This window comes from Dermatophagoides farinae, chromosome 5, assembly GCF_024713945.1.
Source record: "Dermatophagoides farinae isolate YC_2012a chromosome 5, ASM2471394v1, whole genome shotgun sequence".
NCBI classification, from domain to species: Eukaryota; Metazoa; Arthropoda; class Arachnida; order Sarcoptiformes; family Pyroglyphidae; genus Dermatophagoides; species Dermatophagoides farinae.
The window spans coordinates 2199220-2217564 of NC_134681.1; positions in this window are offsets into that span (position 1 = coordinate 2199220).

An 18345-nucleotide genomic window follows, 5' to 3' on the forward strand; every position below is an offset into this window, starting at 1 on the left:
TGCATTGATCGCTACACACACACACACACACACACACGTACACTGTACATCATTTCTAATCAAAGCAAATCAATACGAAGTAAAAAAAAAATGCAATAAAGTCAAAAGAAGTAGAGTGGAAAAAAAGGAAATCAACAAAAAAAAACCAATTCTACTTGAATAGAATTTGTTGACAAGTTTGTTGATTTCGATTTTTCTTTCAATTTTTTTTAATCATTGTATTCATTTTATCAAACGTTCGGTTAATGTGTGTGTGTGTGTGTGTGTAATGTAACAAATGAAGTTTCAAGTATTTTATTATTCTATTTTTCTCATACAATCATCATTTTCATTTAAACAATGTTCACATTTTTTTTTTTACAAAGTGCGTGATATATAATGATCGAAATTTGGAATAGAAAGAAAAATAACAAAATGGAATCCAGAAAACATCAATATGGTCCTACTTATTTTTTTTTCTGTTTGTCAAAAGAACAAGAAAAAAAAAATATATATGATGATGCAGATTACTGGGATGGACAATGGACAAATGGATATATTGAAGTTGAAAACAAAAAACAGCAGCAGCAAGCAGCATCAAGCAGCAGAAAGAGTTTTCATTTTATATATCGATATCAAAATTCAAATCAAGTATCAAGTGGAAAATTGGTGAGGGTAAAAAAAATTTTTTTGTTTTTCAAAACAAAACAACCAATTTGATGTATTGTCAAATGTGTAAGAAACTATAATACAAAAACAAAAACTTAACTAACCGACTGATTGACTGACTATGCTATACTGCTGCTACTACATACACACACACACACACACAAACTTCTTGGTAAAAAATTGAAAAAAAAAGTTTTTCACAAATTAAATTTACTCATTCATACAAACCATTGCCCATCTACCCACCCACCCACGCTTACATACACATACAAAACAATGTGGGTGTGCAGAAGGGCGTTGCATCATTTGTTTTTCAAGTTTTATCAAGAGAAAAAAAAATTATTGTCTACCCATCAACACCACTATTTTGAACAAAATACTAAAAACACTTTCACTTGTGAACCATTGTAATTCAATTGAAAGAAAGGAAAAAAATTTCATTGTTATATATATCGTTTATAATGTTTTACCGTCATTTTTTTCGCTTTCATCATCATCACCATCATCATCATCATTTTAAAAACAATTTCTGTATTGATGATATGAAGGTTTTTTCATTCTATTTCGTTTCAATTCAATTCAGCTGTTGTTGTTGCTGTTGGTGTTGTTTTTTTTACTGTAAACTGTACACAAAACAGGGACCATAGGGATTGCATTTGTGAAAAAAAACAAGAAAGAAAAATGAGAGACAGGAAGAAAACTAAAAAAAAAAAAAAAACAAAAAACAAAATGTGTTTAAAGTTTAAAATTGAAAAAAATAGGAAATATCAAACTGAAATACTCGATGAAATTTGATGAAATTGATTTCTCTCTCTCTCTGTTTCAATTTAATTCACATATAGATATATATTCTTTGCATTTGTTTTTTTCCACTCATTTCTATTTGTAGTTTTTTTTATTTCACTGTTTGCAGACGAAACACATTTGTTGAGTTTTTCTCTCTCTCTCTCTCTTGTTCGTTCGATTACACTATGTGCTGAAACTGATTTGAAAGAATGAAAGAAAGAGAAAAAAAAATAATCATTGAAAAACTAAAATTGAAGAAATAACCGTAATGGTGAATCAAAAATTGAAAGAAAAAAATAGAAATAAATGGAGCAACACATACACACACACACACACACACTCGCATACACGGAAAGGGCAACAAAATTGATTGAATTGACTGGAAAATGGTGATCAAAAAAAAAAATTCCAAAAGAAAAAGGTTCCAAAACAATCAAAATTCTGTGTCGAATGTGTATTTTGAAATGGAATTTTTTTTTGTTTCGTTTATTTTGAAATTGAAGAACAAATAAATAAATGAGTCAATCATCAAAAAAAAAAAAACTATGACCAGCAGTTCGTCAATCATTACTTTTTTTTACGGTGTTTTGCATTCAACATCTCATCACCGTTAATCGATAGAAGGTTACTATTACTGATGATGATGATTATGTCACACACACACACCCACACACCCACACACATCATTATTATAAAGAATCTTATTATTGAACGGGATAAATGAAAATTTCTGGGTTATATGGTCATTGGGGAAATGAACATTGTCAACATTGTTAGCGACAATTTTTTTTTGCCATTCTAATCAATCTGATCTAATCTGATTTGATGGATTTTTTTTCTTTGGTCGGTATCCAATTTCTCTATTTCTCTCTCAAATGGAAATCATTATTGATTAATGCTGGCAACAACAACAACAACAACAGCGGAAAAAATGAGAAAGTCAAATAATAAATTGATAAAATGACAGTGATTTCGATTTCGATTTCGTTTTCTTTTTGGCTGATAATCGGTAATTTATATTTACGCATCAATCGATCATTGTTGTTCGATTTTTTTTTCTCCATTCATAGAACTTAATCTTGTTTTTCATCAAAACCAATATCAATCTGATGATGATTATTGTAAATAGAAAGTTTCCGAATATCGTAATCATCATCATCAGTTGATTATTAACGCCCACGTCTACGTTGATTGATGAGATAGAGCAAAAAAATTACATTGAAATGTAATGAATATTCGTATTGAATAGTGAAAAAAAAACAAACAAATGATGTTGGAATTAACTTGTAAAATGACTTGATAATGATGGATTTTGATGGTTTTGTTGAATAGGGACAAAAAAATAAGAAAATCTTTCTCTCTCTCTCTCTGGTTCTATTTTTCTTTACCGAAAAACATGAAATGAAATGATGATGATGATCATCATCATCAACACTATTATCGGTTCTTATAGTTTTGTTTGTCACTAATAACCAAACAAACAAACAATACAATAACCGGAGAAAAATCGAAGCCTTAATCCTCTTGTACAATGTTTGTTTGTTTTGTTTTGTTTTTTTCTTGTTTTGATTTTTTTCATTACTCTATATAGACGGTAATTTGAATTTGATAATCACATCAAAATAGATAGATGTTTTTCATTCGTTCATTTTCATGATATAAAAAATAATTGAATATATACCAGTTCAAAGGAAGTGGAAAAAAAACACAATGAAGCAAATGAAAAACGGAACCAGAGACAACATATTGGTCAGCAGTGAGCCAAAATGAAAAAGGATGGATCGATGGATCAAAAAAAAAAAAAAAATTGAAATTGAAAAAAAACTGAAAATTCATATATGAACAATGAAACACAAAAACAAAAACAAAAACAAGATTCAATTTTCATGACGAAATGAATGAATGGAAAAAAAAGAATGGATCAAGAAAAATAAAAGTTTTATCATTTCATTTGTTGTTGTTGTTGTCATTGTTGTTGTTGTCGTCGTTGTTTTCAACAATGGTGGACAACAGCAGCGGCAGCTCCAAAAAAAATCGACAATGGAAAATGGAAATATTGAGATTCAGTTTTTTTTTGTTTTTTTTGTTTTTCTATTATCTTTTTATTCATTATTTTCAAAGCTTTTTATTCCAATAAATGGCGATCGATTTCAATAATAACGAAAAAGTGAAAAAAAAGTAGCCGTAAAAAAAACGACAATAGATGACGCGAAAGCCTATCAAACAAAAACTGACCGAAACAGAAGAAAAAAATTTGTTTTTTTTTTCGTTTTTGAAAAAATGCAAATATTGGCTAAAAAGATGGACGGAAAACGGGATAAAAATAACGAGAGTGAAGGACCCAAACAGCCAAAAAAAAGGATTTATTTTGTGGGCATAAAATTTTGGTGAAAAAAAAATATTTTCACCAAAAATACTGATTCCAGATGAAAAAAAGCCAATAAAAAATCCAACAAACAAGAGATGGATATTAATATGTGGATTTTTTGTTTCCAATGAAAATGGCCAAAAAAAAAAAAAAAAAATATTCGATGAATACGAAATTGATTTTTCTATGGAACAAAATAAAATAACGGACAAAGCTTGAGGCCAGAAATTTCAATTTTTCCATTATTCTGTGTGCGTGTGCGTGTATGTGAATGTGTTCACAAACACAATGACGATAATCAAACAAACAAACAAAATAAAGTAAAGAGAAAATTTTTCACTTTTATCAAATTTCAATTTTTGATATTCCAACACAATGAATTTGATTTCATTGCGAATAGAAAAAAAATTGACATTTTCATTTGACCCAAACAACAACAATGATGACTGGGGAAAAAAAATTTAAATTTTTTTTTTGTCAAATGAAAAACTATTGACTGGACTAATAAATATATAAATGAATGACAACTATGGTGGATGGATGTTTTTCTATTTTCAGAACACAAAAAAAAAACATTTTTGGAATAAAATTGAATGAAAATGAAATGACAAAAATGCAAGACAAAAAAAAACCATGAATACAAAGAGAGAGAGGAAAAAAGTTTCAAATCAAGCAAAAATGAAATTGGAAAAAAACGAAACGAAACGAAACGAAAAAAAATTCATGATGATAAATTAGTATGGCGAGCATCAGTTGTGTTTTTTTCTCTCTCTATTTCTGGATATTGTCGCATTGATTTTTGTTCGCTGTTGTTGTTGTTCGTTGTAATCAGAAAATAAAACAGGAAAAACAAAAGAAAAGAAAACTTTTTTTCTCTCTCTCTCTCTCGATTCTATTTTTTCTTTCACTTTATGCTTTGGTTTTGTTTTGTTTTTTTTCTGTTTTTTTTGGAAATTCATTCAAGCTTAGTAGAGAATAATTTTATTAATTATGATTCGGATGTGATCATCATTATTATGGTATTCTGTTTTCCGAACAATAGCAGCAGCAGCAGCAGCAGCGGCAGCTGAAAATCTCAAATCTCTTGTTCAAATGAGCGGAATCGGTAGTAGCAAGAGAGAAAGAAAAGAAAAAATGACAAAAAGATAAAAAAAAAATCCGACAAAACAAAAGAATCTTGTTCGACTGTAAAAATTTTTTTCCATTTTTTCCAATATTTGATACAAAGATTCTTTTCACATATATTCAGTTATATTGATAGAATTCATTCAACCAATCAATATAAAAATTAATGTTGATGATGATCAAATAGAGAGAGAGAAAGAGAGAGAGAGGGGAATAATGAAACGAAATTCAATTCCAATTAATCAATCGATAATTTTTTTGGATTCAAAGTCCACACACACACGCACAGCAGCAACAGCAGCAACAGCAGCAACAACAACAATGACGACGACAATAAAAATCAAATAAAAAACTTGTAGAATTTTGAAACAGACAAAAAAAAATCAAAATAAAAATTTTAAATTCATGATTTGAACATAATGTTATGTTACACGCCAATATTTTTGATTCCACCAAAGAAGCAGCGAATATTTTACAGTAGAGAATATGCAAATTTTTTTTTGTTGTTGTTGTTGTTGCTGTATATATTTAGTGAACAAAACAAAACTTCTCAACAAAACAAAACAAACGTGAGATAATTTCCCAATGGTATTACTATTATACACCATTATTATTACTGATGATAATATACTACCATCGGATGAATGAATATGATAGACAAAATATGTATGTGTGTGTGTGTGTGTGTGTGTGTGTGTGTGTGTGTGTGTGTGTGTGTGTGTGTGTGTGTGTGTGTGTGTGAATGGGTGTGTGGATGGAAGAAAAATTTTTTCAAAAAACTTACTTATGCCAAGTTTATGTTACATGTTTGTGTGTGTGTGACTATTCATTTTTTCAATTTCATTATTTTTTATTTTACAAAATAAAAATTCAAATAGTGACAAAAATCAAGAAAAATGAATACATTTTTTATACAATGCCAAAAAAAAAAACATTTCTTTCACATTCTGGCATAGATTGATCTTCAATGTGTGAGTGTGCGAAGGTTTTTTTCCCATAAATTTTTTCAATATCCAAATCACAGCGGTAGAATTTTTGTAAAAGAGAAACAAAACAAAACAGAAAAAAACAACCACCACTGGTCACTAAAATTATACAAGAGAAAAGTCAAATGCAAGAGCAAATGGGCAAATTCAAAACGAACGCGAATATAAAAATTAAAAAACAAAAAAAAAAATTGGCGAGTAGAAATAGAGGGAAAAAAATAATAATTAATTATTTAAATCTAATTAGGCTTGCCAGAAACAACAGCAAAAAAAACAGAAAAAGTGCGAGCAAGCGATTCTATATAGAATAAAAATTTGCATAAATGTGTGTAGACACACAATTATCCATCTATCTATATGATCTGGTACATACATTAATAAAAATGTGTGTGTGTGTGTTACACAAACATTGTTTTCCGGTTAGTTCAGCTGTAATATCGAGAGAGAGAGAGAGAGAGAATGGGTGAGTGAGTGAGTGAGAGATAAAAATCCATAAAAAATGAATGAATGAATAAAAAAAAATATCGCAACATTATCATTTTATTCTAAACAATAGCCCGGTTATCATATCGATTGTTTTTGTTTTTGTTTTTTTTTTTTTTTGCTCATCTGGCTTTCTCTAGATTTGTAGCCAATTTATTCAAGGCAAATGCACATCTCAATCATAATCATCATCATTATTATTATTATTATTCATAAACGGAATGAGATGAGAAAATAAAAAAAAATTCACAACACAAGAATCAAGAATTTGAAAATGATGATAATTCTTATTATTATTATTATTATAAAAAAACACAGAATACAGAATATAGAAAATATATTACATTCTTGTTCTTGTCATCATTTTGATTATTATTAAGAATTTTGTTTTTTTTTTCGCCGTTTCGTTATTTTTATCATCATCATCATTTCTCATATATTTATCAAACATTCTTTATCTTTATCTTTGTCTTTCGCCGTTGTTGTTGTTGTTGTTGTTGTTGTCTATTTGCCATTGTTTTTCATTTATCTATCTATTTAAATGTAGTTGTTACAACGAATATGAAGAAGAAGAAAAATCATTTTTATCGCACACCCACACAGACACACACACACACACACAATGATTACATAGCGGAATATTCTTGATTTTTTTTCTTTCCTATTTTCGGATTCTTCAATATTCATTTAGTTATGATAATAATGATAATATTTGTTTCTTCCTTTTTTTCTCTTTCTTTCTTTCTTTCTTTCGTTTTCTCTCATAGACAATCATTTATTTCATAGAATTCATTATTATTAGGAATTTTCTTTCTTTTTTTTTCGTTTCCAAACACTGTGTGTGTGTGTTGGCAAGTATGTTTCGCATCTAAAAAGATTCAATGGCCATAAATAAATGAATGAATATATTCTATGCTTTGTCTGCTGTCGTACTTTATTTTGCTTGTCTTCAAAATCATTTGCTTCGCATATATATGATGAAGATGATTGTGTTTGCCTGGCTGGCTGGTTGGCTGGTTGGCTAGCCTAGTAGTAGATCTAGGCTGTTTTTTGACAAAAAAAAAAAAATCTACTAGATTCATCTTTGTACTTGCCACCATCAAATGAATGAAATGGAATTGGAAAACAAAAAAAAAAAATTGGAAAATAAAGACAATTTATGTCAGCATATTTTCTGGTGTCTGTGTGTGTTTGTGTGTGTGTGTGTGTGTGTGTATGTATGCGAATGGAATTGTGGGCGTTCATAGATATTATTATTATTTCATTTTCTTCTTCCAGGAACTACTAATTTACACTTATTATTATCATCATCATCATCATCATGATCATTATGATTAAGGCAACGAAAAAATAAAAGCGAGAATCGGAAATAAAACAAATACAATAACAACAACAACAACAACAAAAAACACAAATGAAAATGAAAATGAATATAATGCAAAAGATGATTGTAGAGGAAGAAAAAAAATGTAGAATTGTGTCTGTGTGTGTATGGACCAAAAACAATATGTTTATAAAATATGATGATGATGAACCAAAGATAATCGAAGAGAAATAAAAAACATTAATCAAATCTCCAAATGTATCGAAAAATACACACACACACAAACAAATACATACACTGTAAATATTCGTGGATTAAATTTTTTTCTCTACTATTATTCCTTCTATGAATGTTTGTTTGTTTGGTTTTGTTTTATGGAATCGGTGATCTTTCAATGATTCCAATAAACGATTCTGGACTTTGTAATGTATTTTCTTTAGAATTGTTTGAATTGTTTCATACCGCCATTGTCATTATTTTCATTTTGTCTATAGTCTAGACTCTAGACCAGTGATTCTGAAACTTTTTTTGTCGCGGCACACTTTTAACGATTTCAAAATTTTGGCGGCACACAATTATTAAACCGCGCTGGTCAATCTAAAATTTGGCGGCACAATTTTAAAATTTTGTGACACACACAAAATGCCGCGGCACAGTGGTTGAGAATGACTGCTCTAGACAATGATACTAATAATTGTTCACAATGGATTTTTGTATTTTCGATTAGTTTTTTCTCTTGTTTGTTTGCGGTATTCATTGTGTCATCATCATCATCACGATCAAAACTCAAACGAAATAAAAAAAAAACATTTGCCACCGGAAGTGAATCATTTTTCCCATTTTGTCCGATTTGAGTGTTTGATTTTGTTTCACAAACAACAACAACAACAACAACAGAAAACTTTGCCCAAGGATGAAAAAAAAGTATCCGAAAAAAATAAACCATACGCAAATAAAAAAAAACATGACAAATCGACCAGAATAATTTACACACACTCACACACACACAATTAATTATCCAGAATTGATCGAGAGAAAATGAAGGGCAAACATATTCAAACAATCGAAACAAAAATGAAAATAGTTGAAATCAACATCCACAGCAGCAGTAGTAGCAGCAATGGAGATTTGTCCATTCATCATCGCAATGGTCATCATTATTTGCGACTACTTTTTTTATAGGATCATAGAAAAAGGAATATTCCATATTCATGCCTGGAGCAAATTTCAAATTATAGTCATAATAATGAATGGATGATACTAATAATTATTATTAATTCAAGCTAAAGACAACGAGATAAAAAAAATTATATTCCATATTTCCATATAGAAAACGAACGAATCATTGAAAATTCCATTTTTTTTGTTTTGTTTCAACGAATGAATGAATGATTCTTACTTCAGGCAATCTCCATTTTTTTTCTTCTTTGACAACCAAATATGGGACAGAAAGAGATAGAGAGAAAGAGAGAGAGGGAGAGAATTTCTTTAGTTTTTTTTTCTTTTCCCATTCTGCCACCACACTGTTTCGCTGCACACGCACATGATTAAATTGCTCATCCTTTTTTTTATTCCTCTATCTCGATTAATGGCATAGAAAGAATTTTTCTGGAAAAAAAATTAAAGAAAACACGTACACACACCAAATAGATTCTTTAGAGAAAGAGAGAGAAAACAAATCCATCGAATACAAATTTAAATTTTATTTGCATCTTTTTTTTCTTTTTCTATTTCACTAAAATCTAACTGAATTTGAATTTTTTCTTTTGCTCTTCTCGATGATGATGTAAATTCAAAATATTTGGATTTTTCATTTTTTTTCAAAACCACTAAAGGCTACATTGAAAACCATCATCATCATCATCATCATCATCATCGTCGTCGTCAATCAATCGGAATCAGAATCGAATGAATTTTCTTTTCCATTGAATTGATTGAAACATTTGATTCTTTCATTTTATTCAAAGTTTATTCTGGCAGATATAATGCGATTGAACATACATACAAAATAAACACTGCATTCAAAGCACACTGCATTCAAAACAAAAATTTTTTTTAATTGTAAATCACAATGGAAAAAAGAAGTGAATGATCACCACCACGATCATTAACAATTTGCTCCTAGATCGATACAAGAATTTTTGTTTTTTTTTTCGTTTCTCTTTCTCTATCGGTCTATTCATTTTCAATTATACTGTTGTGAATAATGATGATGATGATGATGATGATTATAACAGTGAAAAAGTAAAATAGAAAAAAAAACGAATAGTTAGTATTTTTTTTTGCAGTCATTTAATTGTTTTTTTTTGTTTTGGTTCTTGTTGGATTCTTTCATTACAAATTCATCATTGTTTTTATGCAACTGGAATTTACAATTTGGATGCAAATTGTTGTACATGTATCGGTTGAGGTGTTGTGGAAGAAACGTTGACATTAATATTGCAGGACAAGAATTACAACAACAACAACAAACAACAACAAGATGATCATTTGATTCTTATTTGGTTAATTAGATTTTTTCTTTTTTTTTTGCTTTGTTCTTTGTGTGTGTGTGTGTGTGTGTAAAATAAATGAATGAAAAAAAAATTCTTCTTTTTTCTTTTGATTACAGGAATTAACTATATAAACCAAATGGACAAACAAACACACACACACACACTTACACTGTGTTTTTATCAATGTATCAACCTACTCTTCAACTGGAAAGACGAGCGAGGATAGTCAAATACATAAAAATAGGCTGTGTAGCAAAAAAAAAAAAAAAAACTGTCGCGACATTTTGGCGCCGTGAACACAAAGAGAGAGAGAAAGAGAAAGAGAAAAACTGTTGAATGATGCATGTTGCTCTTTCTTTCAGCATGCATGTGTATAAATTGCGTGGCATCATTTTTTTTCTGTTCTTCCCATTGCCCATTCCATCACCAGAGTAGTATAACTTGCGTTCGATCAACCAATGTGATTTATAATAATGATGATCAATAAATGTACGTTTGTGTTTTTGAAATTTAAATTTTTTTATTTTGTAATTTCTTTTTTCCAGATGAGTAAATAAAATTTTCAAAACAAAAAAAAAAATAGAGAAAGAGAAAGAATCTTCATCTTGCAATTTTCAATTCAATTCATCAATATGGTGAAGTGTGTGTTGATGTGTGTGTGACGTTCTTGAAAATGATCCAAAACAAGATCATCATCATCATCAACGACAATAAACATTGAATCTAAATCTTTTTTTCGTAAATTCAAAACAAATTCAGTGAGAGGGAAATAGAGAGAGAGAGAGAGAGGGAAAGTGAGGGAAAAATCGAAATCGATTGAAATGAGATGTGAATGTTTTTGACATGAATTTTCTCTCTAGTTTTCTGGAACTTTTTATTTTTGGAGATTGTCTTTTCGATTTGTTTGTGAGAGTGTGTGTGTGTGTGTGTGTGTTGAGTACAACCAACAAAATCATTAGTTGGTTGGAAAAAACTTTTTCTCTCTCTCTCTCGCTTTTTTTGAATAAATTTCACTTTGAAATCAATCATTTAATGAAATTGGATGGTGAAACAAAAGAACGACAAACAAAAACTGTGGTCAACAATATTGATTCATGATTTTAATGACGATGATGATGATGATGATAATAATGGATACAAACAGATCATCAGATGCAGAATTTTTGTTCTCTTCTCATTCTATTTTTCTATAATTCTGGATCTGGATATAGATTGGATATAACGTTTTATGTGATGATAGACAACAACGACCACTATTTTATTCTTCATTCATCGACAATTTTTTTTTGGTTTTGTCCTTTTTTTTCTTCTTCTTCTTCTTCACATTTTTACAATTGACATTTTTTCTGCTTACATCATCATCTTTTTACATTCATTCATTCAATTTATGTTTGATTCATTGTATCTAGAAACAAACAAACAACGCCAACTCCAACAACAACAACGCCAACGCCAACACCAACAACAACAACAACAACAACAAAAAACGAGTAAAAAAAATTTTTTTAATAACAAAATTCTAATCGTAAAAGAATCAAAATCATCACGATATACAACAACAAGAAAAAAATCGAAGAAAAACAAAATAATTCCTCAAATAAATAAATAAATAAATATATTTCTGTTGCTTATAAAATAGGAATCAAGAATCAAGAATAAACTCTAAGAAGGAGGAATAATATAAAAAAAAAACAAAAATATTCTGGCATACTGAAACTTGATCAGCAGCAGCACAACAAATGTTGAACAACGACAACAACAACAACAACAAAAAAAACCATTAGATGCAAATGTTGCTGATGTTTATATAATGCTATAATATTTACTGTGTGTGTGTGTGTGTGTGTATGCTTTTTATTCTGGACCAAAGAGCAAAAGTGCGAGTAAGAGTGAGAGAGAGAGAGAGAGAGAGAGAGAGAGAGAGAGAGAGAGAGAGAAAATGATGAAATTATATCAAGTTTTTTTTTCTGCCAAAATTTTTCTTTTTTTTTGCTGATCCAGAAACAACAAACACACACACACACACACACACGCAACGCACACACACACATTTTCCCTTTGGATTTGAATATATGGATGTTTTTTTTTTCTCTTGATGGGTTTCGTCATCGTTAAAATCATTATGAATTATATAACCAGCTCATTATTATTATTATTACCCACACATAATAGTTTCACATATAAGATTTTCATTCATTTGTATTTTTTTTCTCTCTCAGTTCACTCAGTTTGTTTACTTTCCATAGTTTTTTTTTCTTGAAGACCAAAAAAAAAATTTGCCTTGATGGATCGACCAATGATTTTTTCATTTTTTTTCGTTTTTTTGATGGGCGTCATTATTTATAACGATGATGATGATGAGGGTAACGTGAAAATTTTTTAAAATTTTCAAAATTTCAAGCATTTTTTTTGTTTGTTTATTTATATTTCAGAAACCTTTAGTGAAAACAAAACAAAAAAAAATTACAGTGTAATAATTGTAGCTAGAGATATTTATTATATATCGATCATTTTGGATTTTAGGACAAAGTTTCTGTGTGTGTGTGTGTGTGTGTGTGCAAGTGTGTGTGGAGAATAATCTTTGAACATGAATTGATAAATTGATTTTTTTCATTTTTATTCCAACGTCATCATCATCATCATCATCGTAATCATTTATCATTTTTATTACATTTATATATCAATTTTTTTCAATTTTACATTCCATTGCAATATAACAATTTCATTTTATTAATAATCAAATTTTGATTTTGGAATGTGAAAAAAAAACAAAGTTAATGCTTTGGAACAAAAATGGGGAAAAAAAATCAATCACGGTATGTCACTGTGTGTCATTGAGAATTGCGGAGTTTTTTTTTCTCCTATAGGATTTCGTATTCTATAATGTTTGCTAATTAACATCATTCCATCAATGATGACGACGATGATGATGGAGAGATATGCACGAAGAAGAAAAAAAAATATAAACGAATCTGTGGAATTCAACTGAGGAATTTTTTTTCTTCTTCTTCTTCTTCAAATTTAAAATGTAAACTTTTCTTCTTATTTAAATTATTATTATTACTATTATTATGTCATCACTACATCAATAATGCAATGATGATGAAGATGAATGGAAACGAAGGATGAAATTTTTTTTTTTTTTTTTTTTCTGCTACATAACAAGACAAAGCGGATTTTTAGTTTGTCATACAAAGATTTTTGTTGAAAAATTTCTACACAACAGAAATATAATGCGAAAGAGGAATGTTTTTTTTCCAAGTTGTTGAGACCAAAAAAAATAAAAAAAAATATGACAACTTTTCGGTGTCTCTTTTATTCCCAGAAAACATTGAAAATGAAACTAAAAATTCTATGAGAAAATAACGGACAATTTCAAAAAAAAAATTGACAGATTTTTTTCTTCTCACTCACTCACTCACTATCTTTATTGAAATTTTATGGAATTTCATTTTCACATTGCCATCACACACACACAAGACAGACAACACACAAACATTCTGTGTTTGTTGATCCTTTTTGTGAACATATAGATGGCTGGAATTATTTTTATTTTTATTTTTTTTTTGGTTCTTCATATTTTTCAACAACAACAACAACAACAACAGTAATAAAAATATTGAAGACACACACACACACACACAGAGAGAGAGAGAGAGACATAAACATAAACCGAATGTCAAACATCATCATGATCAAATCTTAATGTCATCGATGAATGTTCATTTTATTTTGTCTTGTATCTGTCTCTCTCTCTCTCACTCGCTCGCACATTTTTTTTGGGGTGATAAGTAGTAGTATTATTTACAATGATGATGATTTTCAAAATTTTTATTTTTCTCTTTTGATATTTTTGTCATGTCATATGTGAAAATTGAAAGAAATGAAAATGAAAATGAAAATGAATGAATCTTATATAGGATTCAATGATGATGTCATCATGTTTTTTATTATTATTATTTTTTTTACATCTAAATAAAAAAATTTGTCATCATCATCATCATCATATATCATTTTTTCACATCAATAATCAATCGGGAAAAGTGGGAGTATTTTTTTTCTTCTGGCCTCCACCCACGCCGTCACAAGATGAGCAAACAAAAACATTCGACATCATTTTTTTTCAACATCACATCTTAACAACTAGAAAAAAAACAACTAAGCAGCGAAAAATGTCAATGCTATAACCTCGTTGTTGTTGCTGTTGTTGTTGTTTGACTGAATAAATTATTAATTATTATTCAACACCAACATTATGACAACAACAACAACAACAACAGCAACCATTTTCATTATTGATGATGAAGATGATGATAAAAAAAAAATATGAAGACGATAAATAAAGATCAATAAGATCACATGAGATGAAATGAAATGATGTGTGTGTGTGTGTTATTGATCCACATCTATATCGATATAATATAGTCGTATACAATGGAAATAATAAATACTTTATTTATTATCAAAAAAAAAAAAAAAAATGTTCATCATCGATAATCATGTGCCTATGGCCATGATTATGGATGTATTCTGTTGTTGGTGGTGTTGGTGGCGGCGGTGGTGGCAGTGGTGGTTCAATATAAATAAAAAAAAAAAAAAATACATTTGACATATGTCACATTACACACAAAATTATAGATAATTGAAACGTGCTATGTATATACACTGCCTGTGTATTAATGATGATGACCACCATGTATAGAATATTATTTTTCTTTCTGTATTTAGTATTGAGAAAAAAAATTGAAATTGAAATTGAAATTGAAATTTGATATTCGATATATTGTATTATATAGATATAGAGAAATGAAATGAAATGAAATTTATTTGAATGTAAAATGTAAAAAAAAACACTGCTGCTACTGTCGTTGTCGTCGTCATTGTCGTTTTTGTTAAAGCATCGACATCCATTATCAACAACAACCAAAAAAAAAAAAAAAAAATTGGTAAATGTTTTTTTCATTACTCTACTTCTTTCTCTCTATTATTACATAAATAATTAATGAAAAATTTTTCATTTTCATTTCTCTCGTTACACACTCACTAACACAAACATAAAAAATCCAATGATGACAATTAATTATGATTATTATTATTATTATTGTGGTAGAGATTTTTACCAGCCTCACCCACACAACCAACACCCACACCATCACCACTACAGCAGGAATTATTCTGCAAAAATTGAATTTTGAATCAACAAATAAATAAATAAACAAACAAACAAACGACGATGACGACGACAACTAAAGACATTGTTTTTCTGGCCTCATTAAAAAAAAAAATCAAAATGAAACCAAAATGACGACAAAAATACACTGGTTTACATACATAAATCATTTTATATATCTGAATCTACAGCAAAAAAAAAAAATTGAATTAAAAAAAGAATAAATTGAACCAAGAATCAAGAAACATACGAATATAAGAATCCAAATGAAAGTAAAGTTCAAAAGAAAACGACAACAACAATAATAAAAAACCTATATATACGACATACACATGAATATTCTACAAATTAAACAATTTTTTTTTCTTCTGTAATGAGAAAATTGAATTGAATTGAATTTGAATTTGGTTGGCTTAAATCCTCATTTTTTTCCATTTAATTTACTCAAATCCATTTTTCTATGTGGTTTATATTGCTATCGAATTCAGCATCTTTTTTTTAATTTTCTAAACGAGCAATAATGACAATGAAAATTTTGCAATTTTTTTCTCTCTCTCTCTCATTTATAAGATTTTCATCATAATCTTGTTTCATTTGTGCAACCAAAATGACGCTGCTTTTAGATTTTTTGAAGCCCATTTTGAATTGAAATTAAATTTATTTGGCTGACACAAATTCACATTTGTCAATGTTCAAAAAAAAAAAAAAAAAAAAACGAAAGAAAACCACATCATGACAATTTATCATTTGGATTTTTTTTGTCGAGGAGATTATTTGTGTATTTGTGTGTGAGAGAAGAGAATCGGAAATCAAAATAAAGAAAATCCTCAATGACAAACGAAATATAAACAAAATGACATGATAATGACCAAATTAAACTGACAATTTTTTTTTCTATTCAATCAGAATAATATCCGGTTGATGGTGACGTTGAACAACAACAAACCATCAACATCAACATTAATGGAATCGAAAACGAAAGCAAAAGAAAATTTCCATCCAATTTTCAGCAACAAACCAACAATAATAAAGAGAATAATTTGATTAATTTACCGGCTGCTTTATCATTCTTATCATCATCATTGATAGAAAGTTGTTGTTGTTGTTATCGATGATTTACAGAATCTATAGAACCAAAATAAATGATGGTGATGTAAACTTTTTTTTCCAATCAACCATCATCATCATCATCATCATCATTTCACATCACATCACATAAAATCAGATCTAATCATCATCATCTTCATTTATTGATTATATTTAGTGTTGATGACTAAAAATAGATGAAAATTCTTCCAAATATAAGAATATATTTGCTGTTGATCAAATTCAATCAGATTTTTTTTTCTCTCTCTCTCATATTATTTTTTTTCCCATTTGTTTGTCTGTTTATTGATTCCATTTTGTCACATATAAAATAATCACAACTAAACATTGCAGAATATTCGGTTTCAACAACAACAACAACAACAACAACAAAACAGCAGCAACAGAATATTGTTCAGAATCAAGTGTATAACTGGAAACACTTGGAATTATATTATATTAAATGAATATATGCAGAAAAAAATTGAAAGAAAAGAAGCCAAACAAATTGGACAATTTTTTTTTCATCATATTTTGTTCATCGATTCATAGAGCTGCTAATGCTGTTCATTCATTTTGTTTTCATTTGTTCACTATGATGTGTTGTTTGTTATGTGAAACGGAAAACAAACACTGAAGAACATTTGGCAGAAAAAGAGAGATAGAGACAGAGAGAGAGAGAGAGAAAGAATGGAAAAAAAACAATAAATGATTGTCTCTACGTATAGTTATCATCATTATTATTATTATCATCATCATCATCATCATCATTATTCGTTTTCTTGGAACAATTGAACCCTAAATAAAATGTGAACTAAATTGATTTTTCAGTGGCCAAACTGAATCGAACAGCAGCCAAAGTAATGATTATTGAAAAGCAAGACAAAAAGAGAGAGAGAGAGAAAACGACTTTTTTTTCCTCCATTAGAATTATCAAACATGTGTGCATTGATATATAAATCTCGCTTGAAATATATATATATATATATATTGATCCAAGAAAAAAGACAACAACAACAAAAAAATGTGATTTACATGACCATGATGATCAACTTTCAATAATGATAAATTGATGATATCCATCTTAACAATTTATATAAGTCATGATTTTATATATGATCATGATTCTCATATTTATAGTTTTTTTTTTGGTCATCATCGTCATTGTTTTTTTTTCTCGCCATAATATCGCCATGTTTGTCATAATAATAATAATAAAAAGTGAATGAAGAAAAAGATAAGAAATACTTGAATAGCAGAAAATTAATGCATGAACTATGATGATGATTATGATGATGATGATAATAAAAATGTAATCAGTTGACCATTATTATTATTATTATTATTATTATTATCATTTTACCAAGTACAGTGGCCACTCTACTTATTTATTTACTATGCTTATAAGAATAATTGAGTTCCAGAAAAAAAAATGTAACGTAGCTAGAATTTCTAACTAATCAATGCACAGTGGATGTTTTCATTCAATGTGTCCATTTGAAATTCTGAAATTTCAACCAAAAATGTATAATTTTCTCGCTCTCTCTATCTTGTTTCTTTTGTTCTTTTCTTTTTTTTTCATCATCATTATCATCATGCCAACATTTACATTGTAATTTAGATTTGTTTGTCATCATATCATAAATAAATGTAATCAATAATAATGATGAAGAAAAAAATTTTTTTTTTTTCGTTTTTGTTCCAATAAATAACAAAATTCTCAACAAAAAGGGATTGCTAGAGGATATATGTAATGATACATTTGGCAAAATTAATCAATCAATCAATCAATCGTTAGAATTATTGATCATCATATAATAATAATGAATATTAATCAAATGATGATATATGATATGATGAAATATGATGTAATT